Source organism: Cucurbita pepo, chromosome 20 (assembly GCF_057944985.1).
Source record: "Cucurbita pepo subsp. pepo isolate OVF chromosome 20, ASM5794498v1, whole genome shotgun sequence".
Lineage (NCBI taxonomy): Eukaryota > Viridiplantae > Streptophyta > Magnoliopsida > Cucurbitales > Cucurbitaceae > Cucurbita > Cucurbita pepo.
Window position 1 is genome coordinate 13,664,321 of NC_141817.1, and position 18,161 is coordinate 13,682,481.

Sequence of the window (18,161 nt, forward strand, 5' to 3'; positions counted from 1 at the left end):
TCGTATTTTAACCATTTATATGTGTAAGACTCTTAAACTTGAGCGTTTCCTTACAGATTCGTCGAAAAACATCGAAAGAAACAAAGGTTTTTCAAATAGTGATTCGGATGCCTCCACGAGGGTCTTTTCGTAAGGGTTGAGGTTGTGAAGTCTTTTCGACACGAGTAAATGTTTTTTTTCTTCCATATTTTAAGCTTAGGACAATCTTTTGTGGATATGGTATGATACTAAAACGAGAAAACAACTTTTCAGATCGAGTTAACGACCCTGTCCCAATGGGCAAAAAAGTTCCTATGTTTACACCTATGGATTTTGAGTGAAAAATGGCCCGGAAGCGAAAGTGAAAAAAATTCGTATTTTAACCATTTATATGTGTAAGACTCTTAAACTTGAGCGTTTCCTTACAGATTCGTCGAAAAACATCGAAAGAAACAAAGGTTTTTCAAATAGTGATTCGGATGCCTCCACGAGGGTCTTTTCGTAAGGGTTGAGGTTGTGAAGTCTTTTCGACACGAGTAAATGTTTTTTTTCTTCCATATTTTAAGCTTAGGACAAATTTAAGTGGATATGGTATGATACTAAAACAAGAAAACAACTTTTCAGATCGAGTTAACGACCCTGTCCCAATGGGCAAAAAAGTTCCTATGTTAACACCTATGGATTTTGAGTGAAAAATGGCCCAGAAGCGAAAGTGAAAAAAATTCGTATTTTAACCATTTATATGTGTAAGACTCTTAAACTTGAGCGTTTCCTTACAGATTCGTCGAAAAACATCGAAAGAAACAAAGGTTTTTCAAATAGTGATTCGGATGCCTCCACGAGGGTCTTTTCGTAAGGGTTGAGGTTGTGAAGTCTTTTCGACACGAGTAAATGTTTTTTTTCTTCCATATTTTAAGCTTAGGACAATCTTTAGTGGATATGGTATGATACTAAAACGAGAAAACAACTTTTCAGATCGAGTTAACGACCCTGTCCCAATGGGCAAAAAAGTTCCTATGTTTACACCTATGGATTTTGAGTGAAAAATGGCCCGGAAGCGAAAGTGAAAAAAATTCGTATTTTAACCATTTATATGTGTAAGACTCTTAAACTTGAGCGTTTCCTTACAGATTCGTCGAAAAACATCGAAAGAAACAAAGGTTTTTCAAATAGTGATTCGGATGCCTCCACGAGGGTCTTTTCGTAAGGGTTGAGGTTGTGAAGTCTTTTCGACACGAGTAAATGTTTTTTTTCTTCCATATTTTAAGCTTAGGACAATCTTTTGTGGATATGGTATGATACTAAAACGAGAAAACAACTTTTCAGATCGAGTTAACGACCCTGTCCCAATGGGCAAAAAAGTTCCTATGTTAACACCTATGGATTTTGAGTGAAAAATGGCCCGGAAGCGAAATTGAAAAAAATTCGTATTTTAACCATTTATATGTGTAAGACTCTTAAACTTGAGCGTTTCCTTACAGATTCGTCGAAAAAAATCGAAAGAAACAAAGGTTTTTCACATAGTCATTCGGGTGCCTCCACGAGGGTCTTTTCGTAAGGGTTGAGGTTGTGAAGTCTTTTCGACACGAGTAAATGTGTTTTTTCTTCCATATTTTAACCTTAGGACAATCTTAAGTGGATATGGTATGATACTAAAACGAGAAAACAACTTTTCAGATCGAGTTAACGACCCTGTCCCAATGGGCAAAAAAGTTCCTATGTTAACACCTATGGATTTTGAGTGAAAAATGGCCCGGAAGCGAAAGTGAAAAAAATTCGTATTTTAACCATTTATATGTGTAAGACTCTTAAACTTGAGTGTTTCCTTATAGATTCGTCGAAAAACATCGAAAGAAACAAAGGTCTTTCACATAGAAATTCGGGTGCCTCCACGAGGGTCTTTTCGTAAGGGTTGAGGTTGGGAAGTCTTTTCGACACGAGTAAATGTATTTTTTCTTCCATATTTTAACCTTAGGACAATCTTTAGTGGATATGGTATGATACTAAAACGAGAAAACAACTTTTCAGATCGAGTTAACGACCCTGTCACAATGGGCAAAAAAGTTCCTATGTTAACACCTTTGGATTTTGAGTGAAAATGGCCCGGAAGCGAAATTGAAAAAAATTCGTATTTTAACCATTTATATGTGTAAGACTCTTAAACTTGAGCGTTTCCTTACAGATTCGTCGAAAAACATCGAAAGAAACAAAGGTTTTTCAAATAGTGATTCGGATGCCTCCACGAGGGTCTTTTCGTAAGGGTTGAGGTTGTGAAGTCTTTTCGACACGAGTAAATGTTTTTTTTCTTCCATATTTTAAGCTTAGGACAATCTTTTGTGGATATGGTATGATACTAAAACGAGAAAACAACTTTTCAGATCGAGTTAACGACCCTGTCCCAATGGGCAAAAAAGTTCCTATGTTTACACCTATGGATTTTGAGTGAAAAATGGCCCGGAAGCGAAAGTGAAAAAAATTCGTATTTTAACCATTTATATGTGTAAGACTCTTAAACTTGAGCGTTTCCTTACAGATTCGTCGAAAAACATCGAAAGAAACAAAGGTTTTTCAAATAGTGATTCGGATGCCTCCACGAGGGTCTTTTCGTAAGGGTTGAGGTTGTGAAGTCTTTTCGACACGAGTAAATGTTTTTTTTCTTCCATATTTTAAGCTTAGGACAATCTTAAGTGGATATGGTATGATACTAAAACAAGAAAACAACTTTTCAGATCGAGTTAACGACCCTGTCCCAATGGGCAAAAAAGTTCCTATGTTAACACCTATGGATTTTGAGTGAAAAATGGCCCAGAAGCGAAAGTGAAAAAAATTCGTATTTTAACCATTTATATGTGTAAGACTCTTAAACTTGAGCGTTTCCTTACAGATTCGTCGAAAAACATCGAAAGAAACAAAGGTTTTTCAAATAGTGATTCGGATGCCTCCACGAGGGTCTTTTCGTAAGGGTTGAGGTTGTGAAGTCTTTTCGACACGAGTAAATGTTTTTTTTCTTCCATATTTTAAGCTTAGGACAATCTTTTGTGGATATGGTATGATACTAAAACGAGAAAACAACTTTTCAGATCGAGTTAACGACCCTGTCCCAATGGGCAAAAAAGTTCCTATGTTTACACCTATGGATTTTGATTGAAAAATGGCCCGGAAGCGAAAGTGAAAAAAATTCGTATTTTAACAATTTATATGTGTAAGACTCTTAAACTTGAGCGTTTCCTTACAGATTCGTCGAAAAACATCGAAAGAAACAAAGGTTTTTCACATAGTCATTCGGGTGCCTCCACGAGGGTCTTTTCGTAAGGGTTGAGGTTGTGAAGTCTTTTCGACACGAGTAAATGTTTTTTTTCTTCCATATTTTAAGCTTAGGACAATCTTAAGTGGATATGGTATGATACTAAAACAAGAAAACAACTTTTCAGATCGAGTTAACGACCCTGTCCCAATGGGCAAAAAAGTTCCTATGTTAACACCTATGGATTTTGAGTGAAAAATGGCCCAGAAGCGAAAGTGAAAAAAATTCGTATTTTAACCATTTATATGTGTAAGACTCTTAAACTTGAGCGTTTCCTTACAGATTCGTCGAAAAACATCGAAAGAAACAAAGGTTTTTCAAATAGTGATTCGGATGCCTCCACGAGGGTCTTTTCGTAAGGGTTGAGGTTGTGAAGTCTTTTCGACACGAGTAAATGTTTTTTTTCTTCCATATTTTAAGCTTAGGACAATCTTTTGTGGATATGGTATGATACTAAAACGAGAAAACAACTTTTCAGATCGAGTTAACGACCCTGTCCCAATGGGCAAAAAAGTTCCTATGTTTACACCTATGGATTTTGAGTGAAAAATGGCCCAGAAGCGAAAGTGAAAAAAATTCGTATTTTAAAAATTTATATGTGTAAGACTCTTAAACTTGAGCGTTTCCTTACAGATTCGTCGAAAAACATCGAAAGAAACAAAGGTTTTTCAAATAGTGATTCGGATGCCTCCACGAGGGTCTTTTCGTAAGGGTTGAGGTTGTGAAGTCTTTTCGACACGAGTAAATGTTTTTTTTCTTCCATATTTTAAGCTTAGGACAATCTTTTGTGGATATGGTATGATACTAAAACGAGAAAACAACTTTTCAGATCGAGTTAACGACCCTGTCCCAATGGGCAAAAAAGTTCCTATGTTTACACCTATGGATTTTGATTGAAAAATGGCCCGGAAGCGAAAGTGAAAAAAATTCGTATTTTAACAATTTATATGTGTAAGACTCTTAAACTTGAGCGTTTCCTTACAGATTCGTCGAAAAACATCGAAAGAAACAAAGGTTTTTCACATAGTCATTCGGGTGCCTCCACGAGGGTCTTTTCGTAAGGGTTGAGGTTGTGAAGTCTTTTCGACACGAGTAAATGTTTTTTTTCTTCCATATTTTAAGCTTAGGACAATCTTAAGTGGATATGGTATGATACTAAAACAAGAAAACAACTTTTCAGATCGAGTTAACGACCCTGTCCCAATGGGCAAAAAAGTTCCTATGTTAACACCTATGGATTTTGAGTGAAAAATGGCCCAGAAGCGAAAGTGAAAAAAATTCGTATTTTAACCATTTATATGTGTAAGACTCTTAAACTTGAGCGTTTCCTTACAGATTCGTCGAAAAACATCGAAAGAAACAAAGGTTTTTCACATAGTCATTCGGGTGCCTACACGAGGGTCTTTTCGTAAGGGTTGAGGTTGTGAAGTCTTTTCGACACGAGTAAATGTATTTTTTCTTCCATATTTTAACCTTAGGACAATCTTTAGTGGATATGGTATGATACTAAAACGAGAAAACAACTTTTCAGATCGAGTTAACGATCCTGTCCCAATGGGCAAAAAAGTTCCTATGTTAACACCTATGGATTTTGATTGAAAAATGGCCCGGAAGCGAAAGTGAAAAAAATTCGTATTTTAACAATTTATATGTGTAAGACTCTTAAACTTGAGCGTTTCCTTACAGATTCGTCGAAAAACATCGAAAGAAACAAAGGTTTTTCAAATAGTGATTCGGATGCCTCCACGAGGGTCTTTTCGTAAGGGTTGAGGTTGTGAAGTCTTTTCGACACGAGTAAATGTTTTTTTTCTTCCATATTTTAAGCTTAGGACAATCTTAAGTGGATATGGTATGATACTAAAACAAGAAAACAACTTTTCAGATCGAGTTAACGACCCTGTCCCAATGGGCAAAAAAGTTCCTATGTTAACACCTATGGATTTTGAGTGAAAAATGGCCCGGAAGCGAAAGTGAAAAAAATTCGTATTTTAACCATTTATATGTGTAAGACTCTTAAACTTGAGCGTTTCCTTACAGATTCGTCGAAAAACATCGAAAGAAACAAAGGTTTTTCAAATAGTGATTCGGATGCCTCCACGAGGGTCTTTTCGTAAGGGTTGAGGTTGTGAAGTCTTTTCGACACGAGTAAATGTTTTTTTTCTTCCATATTTTAAGCTTAGGACAATCTTTTGTGGATATGGTATGATACTAAAACGAGAAAACAACTTTTCAGATCGAGTTAACGACCCTGTCCCAATGGGCAAAAAAGTTCCTATGTTTACACCTATGGATTTTGATTGAAAAATGGCCCGGAAGCGAAAGTGAAAAAAATTCGTATTTTAACAATTTATATGTGTAAGACTCTTAAACTTGAGCGTTTCCTTACAGATTCGTCGAAAAACATCGAAAGAAACAAAGGTTTTTCACATAGTCATTCGGGTGCCTCCACGAGGGTCTTTTCGTAAGGGTTGAGGTTGTGAAGTCTTTTCGACACGAGTAAATGTTTTTTTTCTTCCATATTTTAAGCTTAGGACAATCTTAAGTGGATATGGTATGATACTAAAACAAGAAAACAACTTTTCAGATCGAGTTAACGACCCTGTCCCAATGGGCAAAAAAGTTCCTATGTTAACACCTATGGATTTTGAGTGAAAAATGGCCCGGAAGCGAAAGTGAAAAAAATTCGTATTTTAACCATTTATATGTGTAAGACTCTTAAACTTGAGCGTTTCCTTACAGATTCGTCGAAAAACATCGAAAGAAACAAAGGTTTTTCACATAGTCATTCGGGTGCCTACACGAGGGTCTTTTCGTAAGGGTTGAGGTTGTGAAGTCTTTTCGACACGAGTAAATGTATTTTTTCTTCCATATTTTAACCTTAGGACAATCTTTAGTGGATATGGTATGATACTAAAACGAGAAAACAACTTTTCAGATCGAGTTAACGATCCTGTCCCAATGGGCAAAAAAGTTCCTATGTTAACACCTATGGATTTTGATTGAAAAATGGCCCGGAAGCGAAAGTGAAAAAAATTCGTATTTTAACAATTTATATGTGTAAGACTCTTAAACTTGAGCGTTTCCTTACAGATTCGTCGAAAAACATCGAAAGAAACAAAGGTTTTTCAAATAGTGATTCGGATGCCTCCACGAGGGTCTTTTCGTAAGGGTTGAGGTTGTGAAGTCTTTTCGACACGAGTAAATGTTTTTTTTCTTCCATATTTTAAGCTTAGGACAATCTTAAGTGGATATGGTATGATACTAAAACAAGAAAACAACTTTTCAGATCGAGTTAACGACCCTGTCCCAATGGGCAAAAAAGTTCCTATGTTAACACCTATGGATTTTGAGTGAAAAATGGCCCGGAAGCGAAAGTGAAAAAAATTCGTATTTTAACCATTTATATGTGTAAGACTCTTAAACTTGAGCGTTTCCTTACAGATTCGTCGAAAAACATCGAAAGAAACAAAGGTTTTTCAAATAGTGATTCGGATGCCTCCACGAGGGTCTTTTCGTAAGGGTTGAGGTTGTGAAGTCTTTTCGACACGAGTAAATGTTTTTTTTCTTCCATATTTTAAGCTTAGGACAATCTTTTGTGGATATGGTATGATACTAAAACGAGAAAACAACTTTTCAGATCGAGTTAACGACCCTGTCCCAATGGGCAAAAAAGTTCCTATGTTTACACCTATGGATTTTGATTGAAAAATGGCCCGGAAGCGAAAGTGAAAAAAATTCGTATTTTAACAATTTATATGTGTAAGACTCTTAAACTTGAGCGTTTCCTTACAGATTCGTCGAAAAACATCGAAAGAAACAAAGGTTTTTCACATAGTCATTCGGGTGCCTCCACGAGGGTCTTTTCGTAAGGGTTGAGGTTGTGAAGTCTTTTCGACACGAGTAAATGTTTTTTTTCTTCCATATTTTAAGCTTAGGACAATCTTAAGTGGATATGGTATGATACTAAAACAAGAAAACAACTTTTCAGATCGAGTTAACGACCCTGTCCCAATGGGCAAAAAAGTTCCTATGTTAACACCTATGGATTTTGAGTGAAAAATGGCCCAGAAGCGAAAGTGAAAAAAATTCGTATTTTAACCATTTATATGTGTAAGACTCTTAAACTTGAGCGTTTCCTTACAGATTCGTCGAAAAACATCGAAAGAAACAAAGGTTTTTCACATAGTCATTCGGGTGCCTACACGAGGGTCTTTTCGTAAGGGTTGAGGTTGTGAAGTCTTTTCGACACGAGTAAATGTATTTTTTCTTCCATATTTTAACCTTAGGACAATCTTTAGTGGATATGGTATGATACTAAAACGAGAAAACAACTTTTCAGATCGAGTTAACGATCCTGTCCCAATGGGCAAAAAAGTTCCTATGTTAACACCTATGGATTTTGATTGAAAAATGGCCCGGAAGCGAAAGTGAAAAAAATTCGTATTTTAACAATTTATATGTGTAAGACTCTTAAACTTGAGCGTTTCCTTACAGATTCGTCGAAAAACATCGAAAGAAACAAAGGTTTTTCAAATAGTGATTCGGATGCCTCCACGAGGGTCTTTTCGTAAGGGTTGAGGTTGTGAAGTCTTTTCGACACGAGTAAATGTTTTTTTTCTTCCATATTTTAAGCTTAGGACAATCTTTTGTGGATATGGTATGATACTAAAACGAGAAAACAACTTTTCAGATCGAGTTAACGACCCTGTCCCAATGGGCAAAAAAGTTCCTATGTTTACACCTATGGATTTTGAGTGAAAAATGGCCCGGAAGCGAAAGTGAAAAAAATTCGTATTTTAACCATTTATATGTGTAAGACTCTTAAACTTGAGCGTTTCCTTACAGATTCGTCGAAAAACATCGAAAGAAACAAAGGTTTTTCAAATAGTGATTCGGATGCCTCCACGAGGGTCTTTTCGTAAGGGTTGAGGTTGTGAAGTCTTTTCGACACGAGTAAATGTTTTTTTTCTTCCATATTTTAAGCTTAGGACAATCTTTTGTGGATATGGTATGATACTAAAACGAGAAAACAACTTTTCAGATCGAGTTAACGACCCTGTCCCAATGGGCAAAAAAGTTCCTATGTTAACACCTATGGATTTTGAGTGAAAAATGGCCCGGAAGCGAAATTGAAAAAAATTCGTATTTTAACCATTTATATGTGTAAGACTCTTAAACTTGAGCGTTTCCTTACAGATTCGTCGAAAAAAATCGAAAGAAACAAAGGTTTTTCACATAGTCATTCGGGTGCCTCCACGAGGGTCTTTTCGTAAGGGTTGAGGTTGTGAAGTCTTTTCGACACGAGTAAATGTGTTTTTTCTTCCATATTTTAAGCTTAGGACAATCTTAAGTGGATATGGTATGATACTAAAACGAGAAAACAACTTTTCAGATCGAGTTAACGACCCTGTCCCAATGGGCAAAAAAGTTCCTATGTTAACACCTATGGATTTTGAGTGAAAAATGGCCCGGAAGCGAAAGTGAAAAAAATTCGTATTTTAACCATTTATATGTGTAAGACTCTTAAACTTGAGCGTTTCCTTACAGATTCGTCGAAAAACATCGAAAGAAACAAAGGTCTTTCACATAGAAATTCGGGTGCCTCCACGAGGGTCTTTTCGTAAGGGTTGAGGTTGGGAAGTCTTTTCGACACGAGTAAATGTATTTTTTCTTCCATATTTTAACCTTAGGACAATCTTTAGTGGATATGGTATGATACTAAAACGAGAAAACAACTTTTCAGATCGAGTTAACGACCCTGTCACAATGGGCAAAAAAGTTCCTATGTTTACACCTATGGATTTTGATTGAAAAATGGCCCGGAAGCGAAAGTGAAAAAAATTCGTATTTTAACAATTTATATGTGTAAGACTCTTAAACTTGAGCGTTTCCTTACAGATTCGTCGAAAAACATCGAAAGAAACAAAGGTTTTTCACATAGTCATTCGGGTGCCTCCACGAGGGTCTTTTCGTAAGGGTTGAGGTTGTGAAGTCTTTTCGACACGAGTAAATGTTTTTTTTCTTCCATATTTTAAGCTTAGGACAATCTTAAGTGGATATGGTATGATACTAAAACAAGAAAACAACTTTTCAGATCGAGTTAACGACCCTGTCCCAATGGGCAAAAAAGTTCCTATGTTAACACCTATGGATTTTGAGTGAAAAATGGCCCAGAAGCGAAAGTGAAAAAAATTCGTATTTTAACCATTTATATGTGTAAGACTCTTAAACTTGAGCGTTTCCTTACAGATTCGTCGAAAAACATCGAAAGAAACAAAGGTTTTTCAAATAGTGATTCGGATGCCTCCACGAGGGTCTTTTCGTAAGGGTTGAGGTTGTGAAGTCTTTTCGACACGAGTAAATGTTTTTTTTCTTCCATATTTTAAGCTTAGGACAATCTTTTGTGGATATGGTATGATACTAAAACGAGAAAACAACTTTTCAGATCGAGTTAACGACCCTGTCCCAATGGGCAAAAAAGTTCCTATGTTTACACCTATGGATTTTGATTGAAAAATGGCCCGGAAGCGAAAGTGAAAAAAATTCGTATTTTAACAATTTATATGTGTAAGACTCTTAAACTTGAGCGTTTCCTTACAGATTCGTCGAAAAACATCGAAAGAAACAAAGGTTTTTCACATAGTCATTCGGGTGCCTCCACGAGGGTCTTTTCGTAAGGGTTGAGGTTGTGAAGTCTTTTCGACACGAGTAAATGTTTTTTTTCTTCCATATTTTAAGCTTAGGACAATCTTAAGTGGATATGGTATGATACTAAAACAAGAAAACAACTTTTCAGATCGAGTTAACGACCCTGTCCCAATGGGCAAAAAAGTTCCTATGTTAACACCTATGGATTTTGAGTGAAAAATGGCCCAGAAGCGAAAGTGAAAAAAATTCGTATTTTAACCATTTATATGTGTAAGACTCTTAAACTTGAGCGTTTCCTTACAGATTCGTCGAAAAACATCGAAAGAAACAAAGGTTTTTCACATAGTCATTCGGGTGCCTACACGAGGGTCTTTTCGTAAGGGTTGAGGTTGTGAAGTCTTTTCGACACGAGTAAATGTATTTTTTCTTCCATATTTTAACCTTAGGACAATCTTTAGTGGATATGGTATGATACTAAAACGAGAAAACAACTTTTCAGATCGAGTTAACGATCCTGTCCCAATGGGCAAAAAAGTTCCTATGTTAACACCTATGGATTTTGATTGAAAAATGGCCCGGAAGCGAAAGTGAAAAAAATTCGTATTTTAACAATTTATATGTGTAAGACTCTTAAACTTGAGCGTTTCCTTACAGATTCGTCGAAAAACATCGAAAGAAACAAAGGTTTTTCAAATAGTGATTCGGATGCCTCCACGAGGGTCTTTTCGTAAGGGTTGAGGTTGTGAAGTCTTTTCGACACGAGTAAATGTTTTTTTTCTTCCATATTTTAAGCTTAGGACAATCTTTTGTGGATATGGTATGATACTAAAACGAGAAAACAACTTTTCAGATCGAGTTAACGACCCTGTCCCAATGGGCAAAAAAGTTCCTATGTTTACACCTATGGATTTTGAGTGAAAAATGGCCCGGAAGCGAAAGTGAAAAAAATTCGTATTTTAACCATTTATATGTGTAAGACTCTTAAACTTGAGCGTTTCCTTACAGATTCGTCGAAAAACATCGAAAGAAACAAAGGTTTTTCAAATAGTGATTCGGATGCCTCCACGAGGGTCTTTTCGTAAGGGTTGAGGTTGTGAAGTCTTTTCGACACGAGTAAATGTTTTTTTTCTTCCATATTTTAAGCTTAGGACAATCTTTTGTGGATATGGTATGATACTAAAACGAGAAAACAACTTTTCAGATCGAGTTAACGACCCTGTCCCAATGGGCAAAAAAGTTCCTATGTTAACACCTATGGATTTTGAGTGAAAAATGGCCCGGAAGCGAAATTGAAAAAAATTCGTATTTTAACCATTTATATGTGTAAGACTCTTAAACTTGAGCGTTTCCTTACAGATTCGTCGAAAAAAATCGAAAGAAACAAAGGTTTTTCACATAGTCATTCGGGTGCCTCCACGAGGGTCTTTTCGTAAGGGTTGAGGTTGTGAAGTCTTTTCGACACGAGTAAATGTGTTTTTTCTTCCATATTTTAAGCTTAGGACAATCTTAAGTGGATATGGTATGATACTAAAACGAGAAAACAACTTTTCAGATCGAGTTAACGACCCTGTCCCAATGGGCAAAAAAGTTCCTATGTTAACACCTATGGATTTTGAGTGAAAAATGGCCCGGAAGCGAAAGTGAAAAAAATTCGTATTTTAACCATTTATATGTGTAAGACTCTTAAACTTGAGCGTTTCCTTACAGATTCGTCGAAAAACATCGAAAGAAACAAAGGTCTTTCACATAGAAATTCGGGTGCCTCCACGAGGGTCTTTTCGTAAGGGTTGAGGTTGGGAAGTCTTTTCGACACGAGTAAATGTATTTTTTCTTCCATATTTTAACCTTAGGACAATCTTTAGTGGATATGGTATGATACTAAAACGAGAAAACAACTTTTCAGATCGAGTTAACGACCCTGTCACAATGGGCAAAAAAGTTCCTATGTTAACACCTTTGGATTTTGAGTGAAAATGGCCCGGAAGCGAAATTGAAAAAAATTCGTATTTTAACCATTTATATGTGTAAGACTCTTAAACTTGAGCGTTTCCTTACAGATTCGTCGAAAAACATCGAAAGAAACAAAGGTTTTTCAAATAGTGATTCGGATGCCTCCACGAGGGTCTTTTCGTAAGGGTTGAGGTTGTGAAGTCTTTTCGACACGAGTAAATGTTTTTTTTCTTCCATATTTTAAGCTTAGGACAATCTTTTGTGGATATGGTATGATACTAAAACGAGAAAACAACTTTTCAGATCGAGTTAACGACCCTGTCCCAATGGGCAAAAAAGTTCCTATGTTTACACCTATGGATTTTGAGTGAAAAATGGCCCGGAAGCGAAATTGAAAAAAATTCGTATTTTAACCATTTATATGTGTAAGACTCTTAAACTTGAGCGTTTCCTTACAGATTCGTCGAAAAACATCGAAAGAAACAAAGGTTTTTCAAATAGTGATTCGGATGCCTCCACGAGGGTCTTTTCGTAAGGGTTGAGGTTGTGAAGTCTTTTCGACACGAGTAAATGTTTTTTTTCTTCCATATTTTAAGCTTAGGACAATCTTAAGTGGATATGGTATGATACTAAAACAAGAAAACAACTTTTCAGATCGAGTTAACGACCCTGTCCCAATGGGCAAAAAAGTTCCTATGTTAACACCTATGGATTTTGAGTGAAAAATGGCCCAGAAGCGAAAGTGAAAAAAATTCGTATTTTAACCATTTATATGTGTAAGACTCTTAAACTTGAGCGTTTCCTTACAGATTCGTCGAAAAACATCGAAAGAAACAAAGGTTTTTCACATAGTCATTCGGGTGCCTACACGAGGGTCTTTTCGTAAGGGTTGAGGTTGTGAAGTCTTTTCGACACGAGTAAATGTATTTTTTCTTCCATATTTTAACCTTAGGACAATCTTTAGTGGATATGGTATGATACTAAAACGAGAAAACAACTTTTCAGATCGAGTTAACGATCCTGTCCCAATGGGCAAAAAAGTTCCTATGTTAACACCTATGGATTTTGATTGAAAAATGGCCCGGAAGCGAAAGTGAAAAAAATTCGTATTTTAACAATTTATATGTGTAAGACTCTTAAACTTGAGCGTTTCCTTACAGATTCGTCGAAAAACATCGAAAGAAACAAAGGTTTTTCAAATAGTGATTCGGATGCCTCCACGAGGGTCTTTTCGTAAGGGTTGAGGTTGTGAAGTCTTTTCGACACGAGTAAATGTTTTTTTTCTTCCATATTTTAAGCTTAGGACAATCTTTTGTGGATATGGTATGATACTAAAACGAGAAAACAACTTTTCAGATCGAGTTAACGACCCTGTCCCAATGGGCAAAAAAGTTCCTATGTTTACACCTATGGATTTTGATTGAAAAATGGCCCGGAAGCGAAAGTGAAAAAAATTCGTATTTTAACAATTTATATGTGTAAGACTCTTAAACTTGAGCGTTTCCTTACAGATTCGTCGAAAAACATCGAAAGAAACAAAGGTTTTTCACATAGTCATTCGGGTGCCTCCACGAGGGTCTTTTCGTAAGGGTTGAGGTTGTGAAGTCTTTTCGACACGAGTAAATGTTTTTTTTCTTCCATATTTTAAGCTTAGGACAATCTTAAGTGGATATGGTATGATACTAAAACAAGAAAACAACTTTTCAGATCGAGTTAACGACCCTGTCCCAATGGGCAAAAAAGTTCCTATGTTTACACCTATGGATTTTGATTGAAAAATGGCCCGGAAGCGAAAGTGAAAAAAATTCGTATTTTAACAATTTATATGTGTAAGACTCTTAAACTTGAGCGTTTCCTTACAGATTCGTCGAAAAACATCGAAAGAAACAAAGGTTTTTCCCATAGTCATTCGGGTGCCTCCACGAGGGTCTTTTCGTAAGGGTTGAGGTTGTGAAGTCTTTTCGACACGAGTAAATGTATTTTTTCTTCCATATTTTAACCTTAGGACAATCTTTAGTGGATATGGTATGATACTAAAACGAGTAAACAACTTTTCAGATCGAGTTAACGATCCTGTCCCAATGGGCAAAAAAGTTCCTATGTTAACACCTATGGATTTTGAGTGAAAAATGGCCCGGAAGCGAAAGTGAAAAAAATTCGTATTTTAACCATTTATATGTGTAAGACTCTTAAACTTGAGCGTTTCCTTACAGATTCGTCGAAAAACATCGAAAGAAACAAAGGTTTTTCAAATAGTGATTCGGATGCCTCCACGAGGGTCTTTTCGTAAGGGTTGAGGTTGTGAAGTCTTTTCGACACGAGTAAATGTATTTTTTCTTCCATATTTTAAGCTTAGGACAATCTTAAGTGGATATGGTATGATACTAAAACAAGAAAACAACTTTTCAGATCGAGTTAACGACCCTGTCCCAATGGGCAAAAAAGTTCCTATGTTAACACCTATGGATTTTGAGTGAAAAATGGCCCGGAAGCGAAAGTGAAAAAAATTCGTATTTTAACCATTTATATGTGTAAGACTCTTAAACTTGAGCGTTTCCTTACAGATTCGTCGAAAAACATCGAAAGAAACAAAGGTTTTTCAAATAGTGATTCGGATGCCTCCACGAGGGTCTTTTCGTAAGGGTTGAGGTTGTGAAGTCTTTTCGACACGAGTAAATGTTTTTTTTCTTCCATATTTTAAGCTTAGGACAATCTTTTGTGGATATGGTATGATACTAAAACGAGAAAACAACTTTTCAGATCGAGTTAACGACCCTGTCCCAATGGGCAAAAAAGTTCCTATGTTAACACCTATGGATTTTGAGTGAAAAATGGCCCGGAAGCGAAATTGAAAAAAATTCGTATTTTAACCATTTATATGTGTAAGACTCTTAAACTTGAGCGTTTCCTTACAGATTTGTCGAAAAAAATCGAAAGAAACAAAGGTTTTTCACATAGTCATTCGGGTGCCTCCACGAGGGTCTTTTCGTAAGGGTTGAGGTTGTGAAGTCTTTTCGACACGAGTAAATGTGTTTTTTCTTCCATATTTTAACCTTAGGACAATATTAAGTGGATATGGTATGATACTAAAACGAGAAAACAACTTTTCAGATCGAGTTAACGACCCTGTCCCAATGGGCAAAAAAGTTCCTATGTTAACACCTATGGATTTTGAGTGAAAAATGGCCCGGAAGCGAAAGTGAAAAAAATTCGTATTTTAACCATTTATATGTGTAAGACTCTTAAACTTGAGCGTTTCCTTACAGATTCGTCGAAAAACATCGAAAGAAACAAAGGTCTTTCACATAGAAATTCGGGTGCCTCCACGAGGGTCTTTTCGTAAGGGTTGAGGTTGGGAAGTCTTTTCGACACGAGTAAATGTATTTTTTCTTCCATATTTTAACCTTAGGACAATCTTTAGTGGATATGGTATGATACTAAAACGAGAAAACAACTTTTCAGATCGAGTTAACGACCCTGTCACAATGGGCAAAAAAGTTCCTATGTTAACACCTTTGGATTTTGAGTGAAAATGGCCCGGAAGCGAAATTGAAAAAAATTCGTATTTTAACCATTTATATGTGTAAGACTCTTAAACTTGAGCGTTTCCTTACAGATTCGTCGAAAAACATCGAAAGAAACAAAGGTTTTTCACATAGTCATTCGGGTGCCTCCACGAGGGTCTTTTCGTAAGAGTTGAGGTTGTGAAGTCTTTTCGACACGAGTAAATGTATTTTTTCTTCCATATTTTAAGCTTAGGACAATCTTTTGTGGATATGGTATGATACTAAAATGAGAAAACAACTTTTCAGATCGAGTTAACGACCCTGTCCCAATGGGCAAAAAAGTTCCTATGTTAACACCTATGGATTTTGAGTGAAAAATGGCCCGGAAGCTAAAGTGAAAAAAATTCGTATTTTAACCATTTATATGTGTAAGACTCTTAAACTTGAGCGTTTCCTTACAGATTCGTCGAAAAACATCGAAAGAAACAAAGGTCTTTCACATAGAAATTCGGGTGCCTCCACGAGGGTCTTTTCGTAAGGGTTGAGGTTGGGAAGTCTTTTCGACACGAGTAAATGTATTTTTTCTTCCATATTTTAACCTTAGGACAATCTTTAGTGGATATGGTATGATACTAAAACGAGAAAACAACTTTTCAGATCGAGTTAACGACCCTGTCACAATGGGCAAAAAAGTTCCTATGTTAACACCTTTGGATTTTGAGTGAAAATGGCCCGGAAGCGAAAGTGAAAAAAATTCGTATTTTAACCATTTATATATGTAAGACTCTTAAACTTGAGCGTTTCCTTACAAATTCAACGAAAAACATCGAAAGAAATAAAGGTCTTTCACATAGTCATTCGGGTGCCTCCACGAGGGTCTTTTCGTAAGGGTTGAGGTTGGGAAGTCTTTTCGACACGAGTAAATGTATTTTTTCTTCCATATTTTAACCTTAGGACAATCTTTAGTGGATATGGTATGATACTAAAACGAGAAAACAACTTTTCAGATCGAGTTAACGATCCTGTCACAATGGGCAAAAAAGTTCCTATGTTAACACCTATGGATTTTGAGTGAAAAATGGCCCGGAAGCGAAAGTGAAAAAAATTCGTATTTTAACCATTTATATGTGTAAGACTCTTAAAATTGAGCGTTTCCTTACAGATTCGTCGAAAAACATCGAAAGAAACAAAGGTTTTTCAAATAGTGATTCGGATGCCTCCACGAGGGTCTTTTCGTAAGGGTTGAGGTTGTGAAGTCTTTTCGACACGAGTAAATGTTTTTTTTCTTCCATATTTTAAGCTTAGGACAATCTTTTGTTGATATGGTATGATACTAAAACGAGAAAACAACTTTTCAGATCGAGTTAACGACCCTGTCCCAATGGGCAAAAAAGTTCCTATGTTAACACCTATGGATTTTGATTGAAAAATGGCCCGGAAGCGAAATTGAAAAAAATTCGTATTTTAACCATTTATATGTGTAAGACTCTTAAACTTGAGCGTTTCCTTACAGATTCGTCGAAAAAAATCGAAAGAAACAAAGGTTTTTCACATAGTCATTCGGGTGCCTCCACGAGGGTCTTTTCGTAAGGGTTGAGGTTGTGAAGTCTTTTCGACACGAGTAAATGTGTTTTTTCTTCCATATTTTAAGCTTAGGACAATCTTAAGTGGATATGGTATGATACTAAAACGAGAAAACAACTTTTCAGATCGAGTTAACGACCCTGTCCCAATGGGCAAAAAAGTTCCTATGTTAACACCTATGGATTTTGATTGAAAAATGGCCCGGAAGCGAAATTGAAAAAAATTCGTATTTTAACCATTTATATGTGTAAGACTCTTAAACTTGAGCGTTTCCTTACAGATTCGTCGAAAAAAATCGAAAGAAACAAAGGTTTTTCACATAGTCATTCGGGTGCCTCCACGAGGGTCTTTTCGTAAGGGTTGAGGTTGTGAAGTCTTTTCGACACGAGTAAATGTGTTTTTTCTTCCATATTTTAAGCTTAGGACAATCTTAAGTGGATATGGTATGATACTAAAACGAGAAAACAACTTTTCAGATCGAGTTAACGACCCTGTCCCAATGGGCAAAAAAGTTCCTATGTTAACACCTTTGGATTTTGAGTGAAAATGGCCCGGAAGCGAAAGTGAAAAAAATTCGTATTTTAACCATTTATATATGTAAGACTCTTAAACTTGAGCGTTTCCTTACAAATTCAACGAAAAACATCGAAAGAAATAAAGGTCTTTCACATAGTCATTCGGGTGCCTCCACGAGGGTCTTTTCGTAAGGGTTGAGGTTGGGAAGTCTTTTCGACACGAGTAAATGTATTTTTTCTTCCATATTTTAACCTTAGGACAATCTTTAGTGGATATGGTATGATACTAAAACGAGAAAACAACTTTTCAGATCGAGTTAACGATCCTGTCACAATGGGCAAAAAAGTTCCTATGTTAACACCTATGGATTTTGAGTGAAAAATGGCCCGGAAGCGAAAGTGAAAAAAATTCGTATTTTAACCATTTATATGTGTAAGACTCTTAAAATTGAGCGTTTCCTTACAGATTCGTCGAAAAACATCGAAAGAAACAAAGGTTTTTCAAATAGTGATTCGGATGCCTCCACGAGGGTCTTTTCGTAAGGGTTGAGGTTGTGAAGTCTTTTCGACACGAGTAAATGTTTTTTTTCTTCCATATTTTAAGCTTAGGACAATCTTTTGTTGATATGGTATGATACTAAAACGAGAAAACAACTTTTCAGATCGAGTTAACGA